The sequence below is a fragment of the Rhinolophus ferrumequinum genome, chromosome 2, assembly GCF_004115265.2.
Source record: "Rhinolophus ferrumequinum isolate MPI-CBG mRhiFer1 chromosome 2, mRhiFer1_v1.p, whole genome shotgun sequence".
Classification (NCBI taxonomy): domain Eukaryota; kingdom Metazoa; phylum Chordata; class Mammalia; order Chiroptera; family Rhinolophidae; genus Rhinolophus; species Rhinolophus ferrumequinum.
In genome coordinates, this window is record NC_046285.1 from 7,851,420 (window position 1) to 7,872,130 (window position 20,711).

Genomic DNA, 20,711 nt, shown 5'->3' on the forward strand with positions numbered 1-20,711 from the left:
TATTCTAAAATGTGTAATGGTAGAACCATTAAAAGGTAACATAGTGATGAAGGGGAAAAATAAAGTATGAGTTTTGTTTTGTTTATTCCTTTCAAAATAGTGGCTTCCTAAAATCTCATGGAAGACTGCAAAGTAGTTTTCAATTTGGAGACATAAGTCCAAGTCCACTGCATCTATTTTCAATTATTGAGACGTACAGTCCTCAAGCTGCCGGAGTCAGCCAGAATTGTCTGAGACCAGGAGATCATAATGAAAATATCTTATAGTGAAATGTGTTCCCCATAGGTTTAAATGCAAAATGAGAACCCAACTTTTCATTACTCGTTAAATGAAATGTGCAGTCTTTTCCCCCTTTTAAGGTCAAGTATGCAGGATTTTGGAAAACAAACCATAAAAACATGATTAGAGAGAACAGAGAAAGTCATTATTTTCTCCAGTCATAAAGAATGCAGCATCATTCTATCAATCTAATGTATCTCTGTAACGGCAGTGGCAGCATGTGGCAGTGCTTAAATTGCAAACACAGTATTTAAGAAGAAGCTTGGATTAAAAGAGCAGCAAGATGAGCTGGAAAACATCCACGCGGATTAGATTATTTTTATAAATTCCATTTCCTGCCCAGAGACCCACTTAACACTATATATTGTCATATTATCTACCCACATGGAAATAATACATTCATCGGGCCAAAATAGTGAAGTAAATCCAAATGTACATAGCTAATGGTAATGGCGATAGAGTCCGTGTTGTGATATATGGTGTGGGAAATGAAAATATCTATGAAATCAGTGTAGAAAATGTTGAAGCTGAATTGATAAATGTCTATAACATCTCTTGGTTTACTTCAGTTTCTTGGAAAGATTTATAACTCACAAACTGAAGATGGTAGGATGTATGTTCTCAGTGTTACCATCAGGACAGACGTCATGCGAAAGCCTATCACAAAGAAAAATTTCAGACAGTGGCTTTTGTGAAGCACAGCTTCACTGCGGGGGCATTTCCAATGGAGTGCCAGTTTTTCAACAACAGCTGCTAGTTGTCATATTTAGGACAGTTGTGCTTTCGATATCCTCTGCTAGAGGCAGCTGGATCGACTTGAAACCAATTTGAAAAACACATTTAAGAAAGTAAAGGAAATAACCTGTAACATTGTAAACACACCATATCGGACATGAGATGCTCACCAGTCCAGCTTTATCAAGTCAGGTTATCTAGGAGGGGATGAATTTTTAAGCCTCTGTTCAGGCTGAGAATTTCATGTTTAAGGACTTGGTGATGGTTTCCATTTCCAGTCCGTCATCCTTTAAATGATGTATGGCATGTTTTGCAAGCCCTGGTTGGTTGGTTGGTTGGTTTGGTGCATTTTTGTTTTGCTTTCTGTGTTTTTGTTGAGAATGGAGATGTTGCAACCTTGTCTCATATGCTAACATGAATTAGGAAAGTTCCCTCTGTCGGGGCCAGTTTGTTTCTCATCCCAATGGTTTGTTAATGTAACGAATGAGATAAACAGTCTGCACAAGAAATAAAACTGACCTCATGGATATGCTAAGGAAATGTCAGGCCCCACTTGTTACTGAAAACTCAGGAGAAACCTACACAGACCCAGAATAATTGGCAGGAGGCCAAAGGCACAGATGCCAAATAAACTGAAAATTCTCCTTCAGGCTTCAATTTCTTTATTGTTTCTACATGTTTCATAGCTAAGACCCAGGATTTGGCTAGGCACTGCTAAGTAAGAATGTTGAGCTCATCAGAAAATTTGTCATAGAAGAAATCAAGATTTATTATTTTTAAAAACAGTCGTTTTTTTTCTTACATCCTTAAGCTAGATGTTCACTAGTCTCAAAGTTGGTGGCCATACTGAGAACTTGAACATGTATGTCTTCAGTAGTTTTAGACAAAATGCTCCTGTCCGTGTGGCATTTTAGATTTATTAACAAAAGGATAAATCCCTCCTCAAAATAAATTAAGCAGATAATAGTTATAGCTCTCCCTTTGAGCCGTTCCTGGTTCACAGATCAGCAATTCATTTCCAAGGGGAGATGCAAATGAGAATATAGGACACCAGCTAGGGTGTCCAGGCGCACAAAAATGCATGTGTGCACACACCAAGAAGGACTCCACATGCCCACATCGCATCTCCAGGCAGAGCTCAGCACCTGCATTTAGTGAAGTAGCCGAGGGCTAAAATACCCACATAGAAGAGCCAGTCTTGATAACAATACTATGCACTGAGTAAATCAGTGCTTTCATTTTGCCTGAGATCATACTCCAACATATTAAATGTTGGTAGGTTTAGTAGACAGTATATACTGTGCATTTTGTCGGCATAAATATTGTTCTCATGTGTTTCAAGTGCTGCTGAAAAATGATTCCTCGAGTTATTTGATTTGATGTTGCAGTTAAATGAAATGTACAGGGTGACTGATGAATGCAAACAAAGCTGAAGGCTGAAGAAAAGAAGGGTCTGAGGACTTCCACCCTTTCTCTCTCCCTTTGTCATTGTCAATGACAAAGTGAAGTTAGATTGCACAACTATACATGAATTTAACCATTCATTTGTTAACAAATCCGCTAAAAGGCACTGGAGTGAAAGGATATATTTTATTCAAGAAACGTTTGCAAACCTGGGAAACGCAGCTTCCAGAGGAAACCAAAAGTGAGCTCCCCCGAGACAAAGGAGAGGCCATCGTTTATAGAAAAAGTTCCCACCCAAAGTTCCCACCAAGTTCCACTTATGCAAATGAAGGCTTCAAATATGAACAGTTTGGATTGGTTGAAAAAGATGAAAATAAGGGTACATTTTGCGTACTTTTGATTGGTTGGGGCAAGTCTGTTAGTTGAGTGGCAGCATGATGATAAGGAAACGAGGAACTTTCCTGCAGCGGTGGGCTCAGACGAGGGAAACAAGCACGGCATAGGGTAGAAACTTGAGAGTTAAGTCAGGGTTCTTCCTAGCGGGCAGAGTACAGGTGAGGCCCAGTCAGCTAATGGCCTCTAAACTCTAATTTTGAATTGGGGCCCAGTCAACCACAAAGAGTCCATCTAATATTAATTCCTTCTTGGTGTCCACACATTTGACAAATATTTTGAACACCTGACATTGTTAAAATTGTTGGATACACAGCCCCAAAGAGATATTTAAAAAATAAAATAACCTGTGCTATCATAGAAATTATACTCTGGAAGAAGATAATGAATGATAAAGTAAGTAGAATATAAGTAAATAAAATATATAGAATATATAGATGATTAAGTGCTAAGGAGGAAAACAAAGCAGGGGAAAGGATCGTGACAGGCAGGTTCAGGGGACGGGGCAGGGATTCAGTTGAAAATAGGGCAGTATCAGGGAAGACCTCATTATGATTGTGACCTTGAGTAAGTGCGGTGAGAAGTCAGCCATAGTGATCATCTGAAAGAAGGTCATTCCAGGCAGAAGGAATGGCAAACAAAAAGTGAGAAGAATGGGAAGCTTTTACAGTGATTATATAGGTTATTGTAAGACTTTTATTCTAAGCAACATCGTTGTAGTCCATTTTCTGGGTTCAGAGACAAGGAGATTTACACTTCTACCCAAATTCTATACACAATACATAAGTTTTCATGTCTGTTATCTTCACAGAATATTAGGGATAGTGGAAAGTTTGAGATGGCTTACCAAACTCCCTTATTTTTAAGTCAGAGAAAGAGACATCCTGAAGAATTAGATGTTTTCTCAAGGTCACACCTTTATCTAGTGGCAGAGGTAGAGCTAGAATCCAGAACACCAGTTCTCTTCACACTGGAGTTTTTCCTTACTTGAATTACTCACAGTAAAGACTCTGAATTCATTCTGAATTACAGTGGAAAATTGCTGAAGTATGTTAAGGAGAAAAGTTCATAATTTGCTTTACCTTTGTAAAGGCTCACCTTGGCTACCACATGGAGAATAAATGTGATTAGGGAGTGGGCACAGCTAGACACAGAGACTAGTTAGGAAGCCATTGCGGTGTCCTCTAAATCTAGAAAAATATCTGTCAAATGTCAAATGAATGAATGCACATAAGATCAAATACTGTCTCCTAAAAATAGTGTTTTCCTAAAAAGTGCTTGGCGCTTTGCAGATGTATTTGGAACAGTTGGAGATACCAAAGGAATCATAAAAATATAGCCCCTCAGGATTTCCACTTCTGGGAAGATACTGTAGAGGATACTGAAGATTTCTCTATTCCTCCCACTAGGTACAACTAAAACATTGAACATTATACATAAAATAAAAACAAGAAGACTCTGAAAGGTGGCGAGAAGGCAGTAGACTAGCTAGGGACCTCAGGACCCTAGAAAAGACATGACAGTAAGGTCCTGGGTTTTCTTTCTGCCTCATAGATAACAGATTTGGAGTTGAAAAATACGAGTTGGACAAGTTAGTTTGCGAACTCATCCTAAAAAAAAAGTACTACATACCTCATTGCTGAATATCACTATGGTCACCTTCAAAGTACTCCCCATGGGAAGCTATGCCCCGATGCCAGTGCCTAGTCCACCCTTCAAATCAATTTTGGAACTCTTTTTCTGGAGCAGCCATCAGAGCTGTTATCATATTACTCCTTGATGTACTGAATGTCATCAAAATGTCTTCCTTTCAATATTTCCTTTATCTTTGGTAAAGAAAGAAGTCATTGGGGGCCAAACCAGGTGAGTAGGGAAGGTGTTTCAATGCAATTATTTGTTTTCTGGCTAAAAACTCCCTCACAGACAGTGCCTTGCGAGCTGGTGCATTGTCGTGATGCAAGAGCCATGAATTCTTGATGAAAAGTTCAGGTCATCTAACTGTTGTCACATAGCTTTTTCAGCACTTCCAAATAGTAAACATGGATAACTATTTGTCCAGTTGGTACAAATTCATAATGACTAATCCCTCTGGTATCAGAAAAGCAACCTTGTAGCAACAAGTTCACAATCTTAATTGTCACACCTCATGAGACAACCCAGAAACAGCAATGGGCACAGAAAAAAGAAGCTCAACAAAAGCCTTCTCTCTATAGCCAATGGACCAGGAAAGGGGATGCCCAGGAAGACAAAACACTTTTAAATAATAACTGTTCTACTCCAGACAAACACCAAGAAAAGAACTGTTTACTCACCCCTACTTACCACAGCCAAGGCCCAGTGTACGGCCTAGACATCCACCGTGCAGGGCAGTAATGAAGTGCCCTAACACCCCTGCCAGGGAAGCCACATGGAGAGCTGGGACTTTCATCTCCACCGTCCAGGAATGAGGTCCTCCCACAGTGTCAGTGGACACCACTGGAGAGCTTGGAATTCCCCCCACTCTTAGCAGTAGTAACAAGGGACCCTTCCTCCTCCCCACAGGGGTAATATCAGACACAGCCTAGTAGGAAGTTAGGAATTTCACTATCGCCTGGTCACCTCCACGGTGGTGTCAGGAGAAACCTCACAGTAAGCCAGAAGTCCCACCCTGGCCTACCAATAAAAAAAAACCTCCCCACTCAGGTGTCAAAAGAGGCTGAATGGGAATCATAATTTCTAACTCCATCTGGTCGCAGTGAGGTGGCACTCTTCCTTCCCCTGTCACAGCAGTGTTAGAGAAAGCCAGAAGGGTTAAATAAGATCCAGAGTCTCATAATATCATGTGCAAAATGTCCACGTTCCAATAAAAAATTACTCATCACACCAAGAACCAGGAAATTTAAAATGGAATGAAAAAGAAAATCAATAGTTGCCAACACTGAAATGACAAGGATGTTAGAATTATTTGACAATGATTTAGAAGCATCCTCATAGAAATGTTTCAACGAGCAATTTTGAACACCCTTAAAACACATTTTTTTTAAAAGTTAAAAGCCTCAGCAAATAGTCTTAGACAAGATATAGAAGATAGAAAGAAGAACCAAATGAAAATTATAGAACTGAAAAATAACTAAAATAAAAAAAACTGTGTGGATAATCTCAACAGCAGAATGAAGGGGACAAGGGAAAAAAACAGAGAAATAGAAGATAGAACAATAAAAGTTACGCAATCTAAAAAACAATGAGAAAATGACTATTAAAAAAATTAAATAAATAGTCCTCAAGGGCCTTGGGGACTATTACAGAAGACCTAACATTTGTGTAATAAAAATATGAATGAAGAAAATCTAAGAGAATTTGTCCACAGCAGGCCTACCCTAAAAAAAAATGGCTATAGGAGGGTCTCTAAATAGAAAGGAAATGATAAAAAGAAGAAACTTAGAAACTCATGATAGGAAAAAAAAACAGTAAGCAAAAATGTGGTAAACACAATAGCTTTCCTGCTCCTCTTTAAGTTTTCTAAATCATGCTTGACTGTTGAAGCAAAAAGTATTACACTATCTGATAGGGTTCCAAATGTATGTAGAGGAAATAGTTAAGACAATTATAAATGAAGAATGATAAAAGGACAACAGCAGTAGACTGTGAGAAGTTACATTACACAATATAATATCTAGGGTAATCACTAAACAAAGCTTTCTAATACGATATACTCAAGAACAATATGCATAAATAAAATGCAATTTTTAAAAATATGTTCAAAAACCCACAGAAGTCAAGGAAATGGAAAAAAATAGAGAAATCAAAAACAGAAAGAACAAACAGAAGACAAAAGTAAAAACAAGCCCTAATATATAATTACATTAAATATTGTATTGGTTTTCTATTGCTGCTATAACAAATTACCACAGACTATGCAGTATTAACACGAATTTATTATATTACAATTCTGTAGGTCAGACACATGACACAGGTTTCACTGGGCTAAAATCAAGGAGTCAGCAAGTCTTCATTCTCTTCTATAGGCTGTGTAGGATACGTGTCCTTGTCTTTTCCAGCTTCCAGAGGCTGCCGGCATGCCTTGCTTGTGCTTCCTTCCTCCATCTTCAAAGCCAGCAAAGGCAAATTGCATCCTTCTCACACTCATCACTATGACCTCTTCTGCCTTTCTCTCCCACTTTTAAGGACCCGTGTGATTACATTGTTCCCTCCCAAATAATTGAGGTATTCCCATGTCAAGGTCAGCTGCTCAACAGCCTTAATTCCATCTTCATTCCCCTTTGCCACGTAAGGTAACATAGTCACACGTGCTGCCTATTAGGATGTAGACAACTATGTGAAGACATTGTTCTGCTTACTACAAATGTAAATGGTCTAGATGTTCCAAATAAAAGACAGAAAATGACACAGTGTTTTAAAAATATGACCCAGCTATATGCAACTCACTTCAAATATAATGATATAGGAAAGCTGAAAGTAAAAGGATGGGGAATGATATATCACACAAACATTAATCAAAAGAAATTAAGAGTGGCTATGTTAATATCAGATAAAGTAGACTTCAGAGCATAGAAAATAACCAGAGACAGAGAGGGACATTATAGAAGGAGAAAAAGATCAATGCACCAAGAAAATGTAGCAGTCCTAAAAGTGTATATAAAATACGTATGTGAAGCAAAACCTGATAGAACTTAAATATCATAATTATAACTGCAGACTCAACACCCACCCCTCTCAACATCTGATAGAAAAAATAGTCAGAAAATCAGTAAAAATATAGAACTTAACAATATCATCAACCAAAAGATTCTGATATTTATAGAACACTCCATCCAACAACAGTAGAAAGCACACATTCTTCCCAAGTACCCACAGAACATATTTCAAGATAGATCACATACTAGACCATAAAATAAACCTCAACAAATTTAAAAGAATTGAAATCAGACATAGGGTGTGTTATGGACTGAATTATGTCTCTGAAAATCCATATGTTGAAGTCCTAATCCCCAGTGTGACTGTATTTGGATACTGGACCTTTAAATAAATAATTAATAAGAAAAGATGAAATAGCACCATTTGCAACAACATGGATGGATCTTGAGATTATTATGCTGAGCAAAATAAGGCAGACAGCAGATGTCGAGAACCATATGATTTCACTGAGATGTGGTATATAAAACTGAAAACAACAAAGGAACAAGACAAACAAATGAAGAAACAAAAACCCATAGACACAGACAATAGTTTAGTGGTTACCAGAGGGTAAGGGGGGAGAGGGGTTGGTAGATGAGGGTAAAGGGGTCAAATGTATGGTGATGGAAAGAGAACTGATTCTGGGTGGTGAACACACAATGTGATATATAGATGATGTATTACAGAATTGTACACCTGAAATCTATGTAACTTTACTAACAATTGTCACCCCAATAAACTTTAAATTAATCAATAAATAAAAATAAATAAAGAAGTAATTAACAGTAAATAAGATCGTTAAGAGGGAGACCCTGATCCAATATGACTGGTATCCTTATAAGAAGAGAAAGAAATGCCAGGGATGGACAGTGGAAAGGCCATGTGAGGACACATTAGAAGGTGACCTTCTGTAAGCCAAGGAGAAGCCTCAGGAGAAACTAAACCTACTAGCACTTCAGCTTCAAACTTGTAGCCGTCAAAACTGTGAGAATACATTTCTGTTGTTTCAGCCACCCAGACTGTGCTATTTTGTTATGTCAGTGCTAGTAAACTAATACAGTATATTCTCTGACCACAGTGGAATCACACCAGAAATCAGTAACAAAAAGTAATAGAAAAATCCCAAACACTTGGAAACTAAACAATATACTTCTAAATAACCCATGGATCAAAGAAGTCTCAAGGGAAAGCAAAAAAATACATTGAACTGAATGATAACGAAAATATATCAAACTCTGCAGGATACAGGTAAAATAGCTCCAAGAGACAAATTTATAGTACTAAATGCATACATTAATAAAAAAGAAAACTCTCAAATCAATGATCTAAGCTCCCTCTTCAAAAACTAGATAAAGTTAGGGGTCGCCGTTTAGCTCAGCTGGTTAGAGCGTGGTGCTAATAACACCAAGATTGCCGGTTCAATCCCCACATGGGCCACTGTGAGCTGCATCCTGTTAAAAAAAAAAAAAAAAAAAAAAACTAGATAAAGTTTAAAAAAAAAAACACCTCAAAGCATACATAAGGAAGGAAATAATAAAGAGCAAAAATAAATTAAATATAGCCCCAGCTTTCTAGAAGTTTATAGCTTATATTTAGATAAATAATATTTATATACAACACAAAATAATGGAAAACCAGAGCCTATCAAAGTCGAGGAATCCAGATCTCTTCTATTTTTGAGGCTCCCAGTAGTCTAAAAGATAAAGAATGCCAAAAGAGAGTTTTGGGGTATTGTGGTATATTTTAAAACTTTGCATTTAGTAAATTATAAGGATATCCTTATCTTATAAGGATAAGATAAAAAATGCAGCAGTTGTATTATTCATAAGATAATGACATAATTTATAAACATATAAATTCAGTGTGGACTTCAAAGGATCCAGTAATGGGACAAAAAAGTAAACCTGTATAACAGAATCTATTTTTCATTAAGCCCATCTTGTTACACATGACTATACCTATAGTCTTATTAAGAAATAATGTCACAAACCTGCATTTGAGAATCTGCAGATCATAAAACATAAAATGAACCACCAATTATTCTACTCTAATATTTCTGTGAGAGATGACTCAACCAATAATAAGCCATTGAAGGTCACATTTTTTCCTTGGCTGCTAATTGAGTATTTTCAAAGCCCTGCACATAGCCAAAAGAGTCTACCATTTGTGGTATTATCATAAAGCCCCATTCTGAAATTGCATCAGTCTTCTTGAGTATGACAGTCACGTCTGCTACACATAAAAATGTCAGTATGCCTGTTATGCAAATTGAGCAGATAAACACCCAGTTACCCAATGTGAATACACAAACTGCAGGTTTTGAATGTGAAAACAGTGTCACAAGTGTACTGTGGTAGAACCTAACAGAATTGTCCTGGAGGGAAACCCAAAGCATCCAACTGTATGAACCAGAAATTTATATGGTCTACTTCTACTATCCCATCTGCCACTGATTACTTCGGAGGCATGCAGCCCCCATGGAGACCACTTTTGCCACTGGTTCTGTCTGTTACAGAACCACATGGGAACAGATTCAAGAAAGTCAAGGTAAAAAGTGCTATCAGAACAGGAGTCTGCCAATGCAAACCTGCTGTCTTACTAAATGTCCTCTTCCCTGGCAAGGCGTCATCTTGCCCTGCCCCACTCAGATTAGTTTAGAGGGCAAGTTTGTCTATTTCAAGCTAGATACCAAGAGCTCCATTTCTCTATCCTAGGAGGCTCAACTGATGGACATAGGTCCCCTGTAAGTACAGTGAGAGGTTCATATCTGTTTCACAAAGAGGAATCAGGGTGCAGTTGATTGGGCCATTTAGTCTTTGTTCAAATGCCCATGCGTCATGTAAACTTAAAGCCAGTCACTTCACCTTTCTGAGCCTCAACTCAATCATCTGTCAGACAGGGATATTGCCCAACCTCAGGGTTATTAGGAAGACAAAGTATATGACAGACATCGGGTCCTTAGTAAGTGTTAGTAATACCAATAGTTATCTCTTTCAAGCAAGAGAGCCAGAGAAAATCAAAGTGGGAGCATCTTCATGCTTCCTCAACTTGAAAAAATGGGAAAATAAAATGTCCATCACCTGGGCGGTCTTAAAGAGCTTAAAGATGAATCCTGGGCTACACACAGCCTCTGTCACTATGAGTTTCAAGTATCACTGATATCTAATATTTCTATCTAAGTATTTATAATGTGCCAGGCACTTTCAAACATTAAATTATGAGGTGTGATCAAGAAATACGGCGAATGTTTAAATTTTAAAAAAGTTTATTACACTATAGGACACATTGCAATTAATCCCCCTCAAAATACTCCTCCTCGCTTCGAACACACTTATCCTATTGTTCTTGCCACTTTCTGAAGCAGTTCTGGAAGTTCTGGAAGTTCTTTCATGAGTGTCTTTAGTTGCACTGTCATGGCTGCCTCGATGTCCTGAATCATTCTGACTTTGGGGAAGAGCCAAAATTCACACGGGGCCAGGTCTGGTGAATAAGGTGAATGAGGACACACCATAATGTTTTTATTTGACAGAAATTGCCGTATACCAGAAGTGATGTGTGACACGGAGTGTTGTCATGATGGAGGATGATGTACAGCATACATTAAAATACACCTTCTCTCAACCGTAGCTCACACCTGACTGACTGCACCAAACGACTTGAAACTTGTCACACACTGTTACTAAGATTCGGCGTGCCACTTCACGTATTGAAGATCCCTGCCTTCCAATTGGATGACACTCAGCAGCAGCATTCACCATATGTTTTGATCACAGCTTGTATATAATTACTATAACAATCCTATTGGATAGGTGCTCTTGTTATCCTCATAACGCAAATGTGGAAACTGAGATCCAAAAAGGGAAGCAATTTGCCTATTCTCAGATGGCTGGTGTGTGTTGGGGCTCAGATTCAAATCCAGACAGCCAAGATTTTTCAGTGGTGCTCTTGACAATTACATGAGATGGATGTGCCAAACAGATCCATGATTCTCAACATTCATCTCACAAAATTCTTCCAAGGGAAACATGGCCAAAAATTATGAACTTTATCAGAAAATCAAAATGGTTTGCCCAGATCACACAGCAGCAAGAACAGGACTTAAACCAGGACTTTCTTGATAAGAATAATAACAGCTACTATTGATGGGGAGCTTACCAGATGCCAGGCACTGAACTAAAGGGAGATCATAATTGTACTTGAGTATCAGTTCTATTTGTAGCTTACTAGCAGAAAAGGCAAAAATGGAAAATGTTATTTATATATAATTTAATTTATATTTTGTAATAATATGAACAGATAATATATATAGGAAGGACTGAGGTCATGCCTAGCACAAAGTAAGTTGCTCAATAAGTGTTTACTTCATCCTGCTTCTTTTTTTCCTTTATTTCACACAAATTCTAGATTAGAGGGTAGCAGCCATTCTGAAATAACATGGTTTTAAAATTATTTTCTCCTGGGAATTGTTCCTAGGCACAGTTTCTTTGTTTGTTTTTCTTTTTTTTTTTCATTAAATAAATAAATAACTCCTATACTGAAAGATAAAATTCAAAAATTAAATTATTCATAACCTTGAATCACAAACAATTTGATTTAAAGAGAGAGAGAAAGAGTAAAGGGAAAATAAGGGAAGGAAGGGAAACGGAAAAGGGGAATGTAATCATATAAAACCAGCATCTAATATGTGTGCATGTTTATAAAAGTGTAAGTAAATTTCTTCAAGATCTCAAGATCCAGCTGACAATATTCTTATTTTAATCGCTCAAGGCAACTCACTCACAAGCACCCAGCGATTCCAGGAAACCCATTTATAAGCATTGATGAGTACTAGTGACATAGAGGTGGTGACATTCTTAAGAGCTATACTCGTATGCACATGAGGGTTTGATTACTGAAGCAAATAATTTTATATATTTTAAGTGTTAGTTCATTTAGTCAAAAGTTTTAGTTTAAATAAGTGCAGAGATGAGAACGTTGAGACCCCACACATGAAATTCTAATGAAATGAAGACAAGATGTAATGATTCAAGGCTTCCGATGGGCGCGCCACTGCCAAGGATAATGGTGTGCCAACAGCAGACAGGTGGTCTGAGATGGCCCTCAGCCTTGGGGCTACGGAGCAAGCGGCCCTGCCTGTTTACTCCAGTATGTAAACACAGTGTCGTTGTCTAGGTATAAGTGAGGATTGGAGAGCACCAAAGAGACTGAAACAACAACAGCATAGTTGGCCAGGAACGTTAATGAGGGGGATGATTTAAAATATAAGACAAAAAAAAAGTTGCAAATTTTTATGAAAGGGAGTCAATTTAAAAGAACATAATAATAAGAAATGTAAATTATAAATTTATAGTTATGAGCATTTCCGGGCAAGATTATAGGGTTAAAAGTTAAACAGGCAAGTAAATACATTAAGTGCTCTAACCAGGGTAAAGTGTCTGAAACAACTACTTTATTACAAAATGTGCTTCTGAGATACATGCACAGAAAAGTAATTTTGTTTTGTTTTGTTTTGTTCTTTTTCTTAAAGCTATACAACTCAAAATTGCATTCCCTACAGTGTACTCTAAGATGAAATCACCAATTGAACACAGTTATTCAGCTTTTAATTACACAGCCAGATTTTAAAATGCATTATTTTTTATTGGTAACTATAAAAATCTTCTTGAAATATACATGCTATTCCACGAACAGATAATTAGTAGTATTTTTTATTTCAGTGAGTATAAAATTCAAATTTCAGTCCTTGAGGCACCAAGAAAAACAAAAGATTGGCTAAGGTACAGAATTTTATTTAAATTTAATTTAGATAGTCATATAAAGATTTTTTCTTATTAATATTCAATTCAAATTCAAATCTCTTTGATGAAATCTCTTTGAAATTGCTCAGAATGGTTTGAAATAAAAGTACCATCTTAATTTTCAAAACTTTTTATTCAATCTCAAATGTAGGTAATCTCACAATTAAGCCTCCTAGAAATCATTTGTCCTTTAAAGTCACAGCCAGTCAAGATGTAAAGTCCTCACAGTCCTTGAATACTCTTTGTAATTTTTTTTATTGTTTATTTTTAAAATAATAAAAACTGAAAGAATGAGATCAGTTAGTTCTCAAATCACAACTTTAATTCCTCAGGTTTCTCTAGTCTTCAACCTTAAAGTATTTTATTTCAACCAATACTCAGATAATTGGCTAATACTAGAGTTATGAAGCAACACTTGTATTGTTATTATTATTATTGTTGTTGAGGAATTCTATGGTTTAGGAATGTTTGTCAAAATTACTTTTCTATTATCTCTATAGAAAATAAAATTAACTAAATAATAATCCCACAAACCAGAGTCTCTCTTAATATTCCAGTATATTTTTTAGACATTTTTCTTACATGTATTATTTTTATTTTTCTACATAATTAACATCCCCTAATGTTGTATTATGCTTCCTAATCTAATATTATATTACAAGCGTTTCCTATCGATTTGATTATATTTCAACCACATTATTTGTAATAGTTACATATTATTCGATCTTACAACTACTTTGTAATTTATTTTAGCAGTCCACTATTGTTAAACATTGAAGTCATTTACAGTATTTCATTACTAGAAACAATACAGACTTCCTTGGTCAAAACATTAAAAAGTGCACTATGTATAACAAAAAAAATCAAAATTTAAAAACTGTCTTAATATATAGCCAGATATAAAACAAGATAGGTAAATTCCTAAGTGCCAGAAACAAAAAGAAAACTAAAAGTCTTAAGGAAAAGTAGGAGATGAAAACACTCACCAGGGGTATAAGAACCAAGTATAGGAAACAGAGGGATGGAGGATGGAATTTAACAGCAGTTAAAATACAGGAAAGGAGAAGTCACACCCATGACAGTCAGAACTAAACTTTGTTTAAAACTGGAAGCCATGAATGACTGTGCATCCTATTCTACAGCCTTGGGACGGTACAAGGAAGCTGATCACATACATGGTTCAAAAAGAACAACCTGTAGGAAAGCAGAACACCAAACCAGTGCCACTCATGGCCATATTCCCAGGATATGGATCTCAACAAGAGAAATTAATAGAATAGTTTGTTCAATAGTTTGTTCAAACCAATAAAACTCAAAAATCCTTAGAAGAGGCAAATACAAAATTATTCCATGGAATGAATCTACAGGGACAATCTCACAACTCAGAACACTGGGACTTATGTGGTAAACAACTACTACTAAAGTATTGATCACATCAAAAAATTATAAGCCCTACACAGAAATGAGCCACAATGAAGCTGAGTTAGAAGATGCAACTAATGGGATCATTTGAACCCTAAAAACTGAAGATAATAGAGCAGTCCAAAGAAACTTATAAATAAATGCAAAAGCAAGTTTCAAATAATCTCAAAAATAGAGGAAAGAATAGAAATTCTGTGTCAAGTACAGAAGATTAGGTATAAATTTGTTTTTTAAAGAGAAGTTCTAGATATAGCAATATATAGTCCATGAATTTTTTTAATGCAATGTTTCAGTTCAAAAGTCATTAAGTGAAATTTCCAGTCAAGATGGTGGAGTAGGTAAATGCTGTGCTTGCCTCCTCCCACAACCACATCAAAATTACAACTACAGAACAACCATCACTGAGAATCACCTAAAGTCTAGCTGAACCAAAGCTCTGCAACTAATGACATACAGAAGAGCCACCTCAAGACTGGTAGGAGGGGCAGAGACCTGGAACAGGTGTGTCCTGAGCATCCCTAAGCCTGGTACTAATGGCAGTTGGCCTTGGTCGGTAGTGCGGCCTCCCAAAGTACCTCTAAGCCCAGCACGAAGGGTGGCCATCTGCGATTGCTCTGTGGCTCATGCTAGGTGGCCCTGGGCAGGGCACAGGCTGTGGTTGAACATGGCCAGTGGTGGGTCCCCTGCCAGGAAGACCCGGGGCCTGGCACACCCAGTGGCTGACTTCAGATTGTGCCAGAGGATCACTCGTCTGCCTCTGAGGATGACACACCCAAAGGGCACTGTGCAGGCACCTGAGTCCTGCTAAAATGAATCCTGCTCTGTAGGGTCAGCCCATGCACAACAGCTCCTCCAAAGTAGTCACAGCCAGTCCTTACAACCAATTCGCCTGAAGGTCAAGCCCACCCATTGACATAAAAACAGCAACCAAAGCTCAACTACAACAAGAGGGCACACACAACCCACACAAAGGACACTCTCCAGCTGGAGCACCTGGCTCAGGTGACCAGGGAGACTGGGTCATTGAGCCCCACAGGACACCTACTACATGAGACCACTCTACTAAGACCAGGAGGCATAGCAACGCTACCTAATACATAGAAAAAAACACAGGGAGGCAGCCAAAATAGGGGCACAAAGAAACATGTCCCAAATGAAAAACAGAACAAAGTCCCAGAAAAAGAACTAAACCAAATGGAGAAAAGCAATCTACTAGATACAGAGTTCAAAACACTGGTTATAAGAATGCTCAATAATCTCAGGGAAAACTTCAACAAAGAGATATAAAACATAAAAATGGGAAGAGAAAACATAAAAAAGAACCAGTCAGAAGTGAAGAATACAAAACTGAAATAAAGAATACATTAGAGGGAATCAACAGTAGATTAGATGAAGCAGAGGATCGAAACAGCAATTTAGAAATTAAGGTAGCAGAAAACACCCAATCAGAACAGCAAAAAGAAAAAGGAATCCAAAAAATGAGAATAGTTTAATGGGCCTCCTGAACAAAATCAAGCGTACCAACAATCACATCATTAGGATACCAGCAGAAGACAGAGAGCAAGGGAATTGAAAACCTATTTTAAGAAATAATGACAGAAAACCTGACAAAGGGAATAGATATATATTCCAACAAGTGCAGAGTCCCAAAAAAGATGAACCCAAAGACATCCACACCAAGACACATCATAATTAAAACACCAAAGGTTAAAGACAAAGAAAGAATCTTAAAAGCAGCAAGAGAAAAGGCAGTTAGTTACATACAAGGGAGATCATGTAATATTGTCAGCTGATTTCTCAACAGAAATTTTGCAGGCCAGAAGAGATTACCATGAAATATTCAGTGATGAAAAGTGAGGACCTACAACCAAGATTACTCTACCCAGAAAAGCTATCATTTAGAATTGAAGGACAGATAAAGAGCTTCCCAGACAAGAAAAAGCTAAAGGAGTTCATCACCAGCAAACCAGTATTACAAGGAATCTTAAAAGGACTTCTTTAAGACAAAAAAAAAAAAAAAAAAAAAAAAAATTAAAATATGAATAATAAAATGGTAATAACTATGTATCTATCAACAATTACTTTCAATGTAAATGGATTAAATGCTCTAATCAAGACATAGGATGGCTGAATGGATAAGAAAATAAGATTCTTATATATACTTCCTACAAGAGAATCACTTCAGATTTAAAGACACACAACAGGCTAAACGTAACAGGATGGGGAAAAGATACTTCATGAAAATGGAAAAGAAGAAGAAAAAAAGTGCTGGGGTAGCAATACTTATACCAGGCAAAGTGAACTTTAAAACAAAGGCTATAACAAGAGACAAAGAAGCATCCAATAATCCTACTTCTCGCTATTTATCTGAAGAAATCCAAAATGCTATTTCAAGGGGACATATGCATCCATATGTTCATTGCAGCGTTGTTTACAATGACCAAGGTATGGAGGCAGCCTCGGTGTCTATCAATGGAAGAATGGATAAAGAGGAGGTGGTACATATATATAAGGGAATATTGCTCAGCCATGGATGGAAATGGGTTCATGCCATCTGTGGCAGCCTGGATGGACCTGCCTGGAAGGTATTGTGCTGAGTACAGTATCAGACAGAGAAAGACAGATGCAATGTGATTTTGCTTATATGTAGAATCTAAAGAACAAAATAAACAAGCAAACAAAACAGAAACAAACTCATAGTTACAGGAACATTTTGATGGCTGCCAGCTGGGAGGGACATTGGGAGGTTGGGTGTAAAGGAGAAGGGATTAAGAAGTACAAATTTGTTGTTACAAAGTAGTCATGCAGATGGAGGTTTTAGCATAAGGAATACAGTCAATAATATTGTAATAATTATGTGTGGTGTCAGATGGGTACTAGATTTATCAGGGTGATAAATGGGAGAGGGTTGGGGGCAGGGTGAAAAGGGGAAGAGATGAAGAAGTATGAATTGGTTGTTACAAAATAATCATGAGATGTAAAGTACAAGGGAACACAGTCAATAATATGGTAATAACTAGGTATAGTTACAGGTGGGTACTGGACTAGCCAGAGGGATCACTTCTTAAATTATATAAATGTCTAACCACTGTGCTGTACACCTACAATTAATATAATATTGAATGTCAACTGTACTTGAAAATTTTTAAATTGGGGGGGTGGTGGTGAAGGAAAATAAGAAGTTCAAATCTCCAGGTATAAAACAAATAAGTCATGGGGATGTAATGTACAATGTATATAATGTTGAACAACTACTGTGTACACCTGAAACTAATATAATATTGTATGCTAGTTATATTTTAGTAAAAATTTTTCTAAAAGTCATTAAATGAAGTTCAGCAAAATGGGTGACTGTGCAAGTTTCGCAAGTGGGGTCACAGTTGCACTGAGAAATGGACTGCATACAGGTAGGACTGATGTAATAAATAAATATATCAAGGATAATGTGAGTCAGTATCTTCACTGTTGGAGAAAGGAATGACAAATGTTAGAAGAGAAAATATAAAATGCACTGAAATTGAAGGTATCAGTGGAACTCATGGGTTTCAATATAAACAGTTTCAGAAGCAAATATATACATATATATATATATAATTTGTATATATATATGTATTGTGCATACATGAGAGAAGAGCGAGCGAGAGAGAGAGAGAGAGAGAGAGAATATGTGTGTGAGAACTGAGATTTATAACAATGAGTACACTTAATGCTCAGATCTTAGTTTCTAAATAACCACTCTCCACTAAAAGAAGGACCAGCGCTCGTTGAAGAAATGGCTGCTTCCAGGGCTAGGACGGGGAAAATATAAGATGAGACTGGGATAGCTTTGTGAAAGAAAATAAGAAAATGCCCAAAGAATCATGGTGAAACATCAATGACACAGACACCAGGGTAAAGGGACTCCTAGCCAAATTTTGGACAATTTGAACATCAAAATAAATATTGAAATGGATTATAATCCATTGAATAAAACAGGAATTCATGAGTCTATACTGATATAATTAACTGAATATCTAAGTATGAAGACAAGAAAGCTTTTCCTTGCATTAGATTGGCAGTGAATAAATAGAGACACAATAAAGAAATCAGAAAGTCACAAGTTGACAACCATCAGAGTAATAATTAATTCAGCCAAGAAACATCAATGGATGCTATAGTTACTTGGTGAAAGTTTAATGAGAAATGGGGTATTTGTACACTTTTGAAGTGCATCTCTACAAAATCCTTATTAATTATAAAGGGGTAAAGAGTACATTTGCAGTGGAGATCCTGACAGCCACCACTTTAATTATGGTTATGATCACCAATAATGCGACAAATCAAAACCATGTGCCACGGGATTGGACCCAATGAGAAGAACATGGTATCACTTCTGTGATATTCCTGTCAAAATTCATAACTTGAATATAACCATGAGGAACATCAGAGGTACAAAAACTGAGGGAGATTACAAAATAAGTGGGCTGTAATGTTCAAAAAGTTTCAACATGGAAGTGAAGGAAGACTGAAAAACTGTTCCAGAACAAAGGAGATTAAAGAGACATGATAACTACATGCAGTGCGTGACTGTGCTAGGTCCTTTTACTATAAAGGGCTTTGTTGAGACAACTGACAAAACTTGAATGAGATCTGATCAAATGGTGGTAATATATCAATGTTAATTTCCTGATTTTGATGTTTGCTTGTGATTATGCAGGAGAATTTCCTTGTTTGTAAGAATTACACACTTAAGTAATTGGAAGTGATAGGGCATCACATTGGCTACTTACTCTTAAATATGTCAGGGAAAAAAGTTCTTTATTGTATTCTTAGAAGTTTTCTCTAAGTTTGAAATTATTTCATATTAAAATATAAAAATGTCAAACAGAAGAGAAGGCACAACTAATAGTGAGTTAATTGTTTAAAACTTAGAACACAAATGATTTTAAAACAAGGGGACACATGTATATGGGCCATTAATTTTCAACAAAGGAGAAAAAACATACAATGGAGAAAAGAATGCCTCTTCAATAAATGGTGCTAGGAAAATTAGAGAGCCATCTGCAAAAGAAAGAAACTAGACTGCTGTCACCATACACCAAAATTAACTCAAAACGGATTAAAGACTTAAATATACAATCTGAAACAACAAAATACATAGGTTTTAAACTTATAGACCTTGGTCTCAGTGAGGCTTTTATGAACTTGACCCCAAAGGCAAAGGAAGTAAAACCAAAAATAAATGACCGGGACTACATCAAACTAAAAAGCTTCTGCACAGCAAAATAAACTATCAACAAAACAAAAGGGCAACCAACCAAATGGAAGAAGATATTTACAAACAACATGCCCAATAAGGGGCTAATATTTAAAATATATAAAGAACTCATACAACTCAACAACAATAACAACAAAAAACAAACAATCCAATTCAAAATTGGGCAGAGGACCTGAACAGACACTTTTCCCCAAAAGACATACAAATGGCCAACAGATTTATGAAAAAATGCTCAACTTCCCTAGCTATCAGGGAAATGCAAACCAAAACCACATAGATATCACCTGTTAGAATGGCTATTATCAACAAGGAAAAAAAATAACAAGGAGAAGCTGTGGAGAAAAAGGAACCCTCATACATGACTGGTGGGAATGTAACCTGGAATAATCACTATGGAAAACATACGGAGGTTCCTCAAAAAATTAAGACTAGAACTACCATATGACCTAGAAATCCCTCTTCTGAGTATCTATCCCCCAAATCTGAAAACGTTTATCCGTAAAGATATTTGTACCCCTATGTTCATTGCAGCATGATTCGTGGTGGCCAAGACATGGAAACAACTAAAGTGTCCTTTGATAGATGATTGAATAAAGAAGATGTGGCACATGTGCAATGTGCACAATGGAATACTATTCTGCCATAAGAGAGAATGAAATACTGCCGTTTGCGACGACATGCATAGATGGATCTTGAGAGTACTATTATGCTAAGTGAAATAAGTCAGACAGAAAAGGACAAGAGCCATG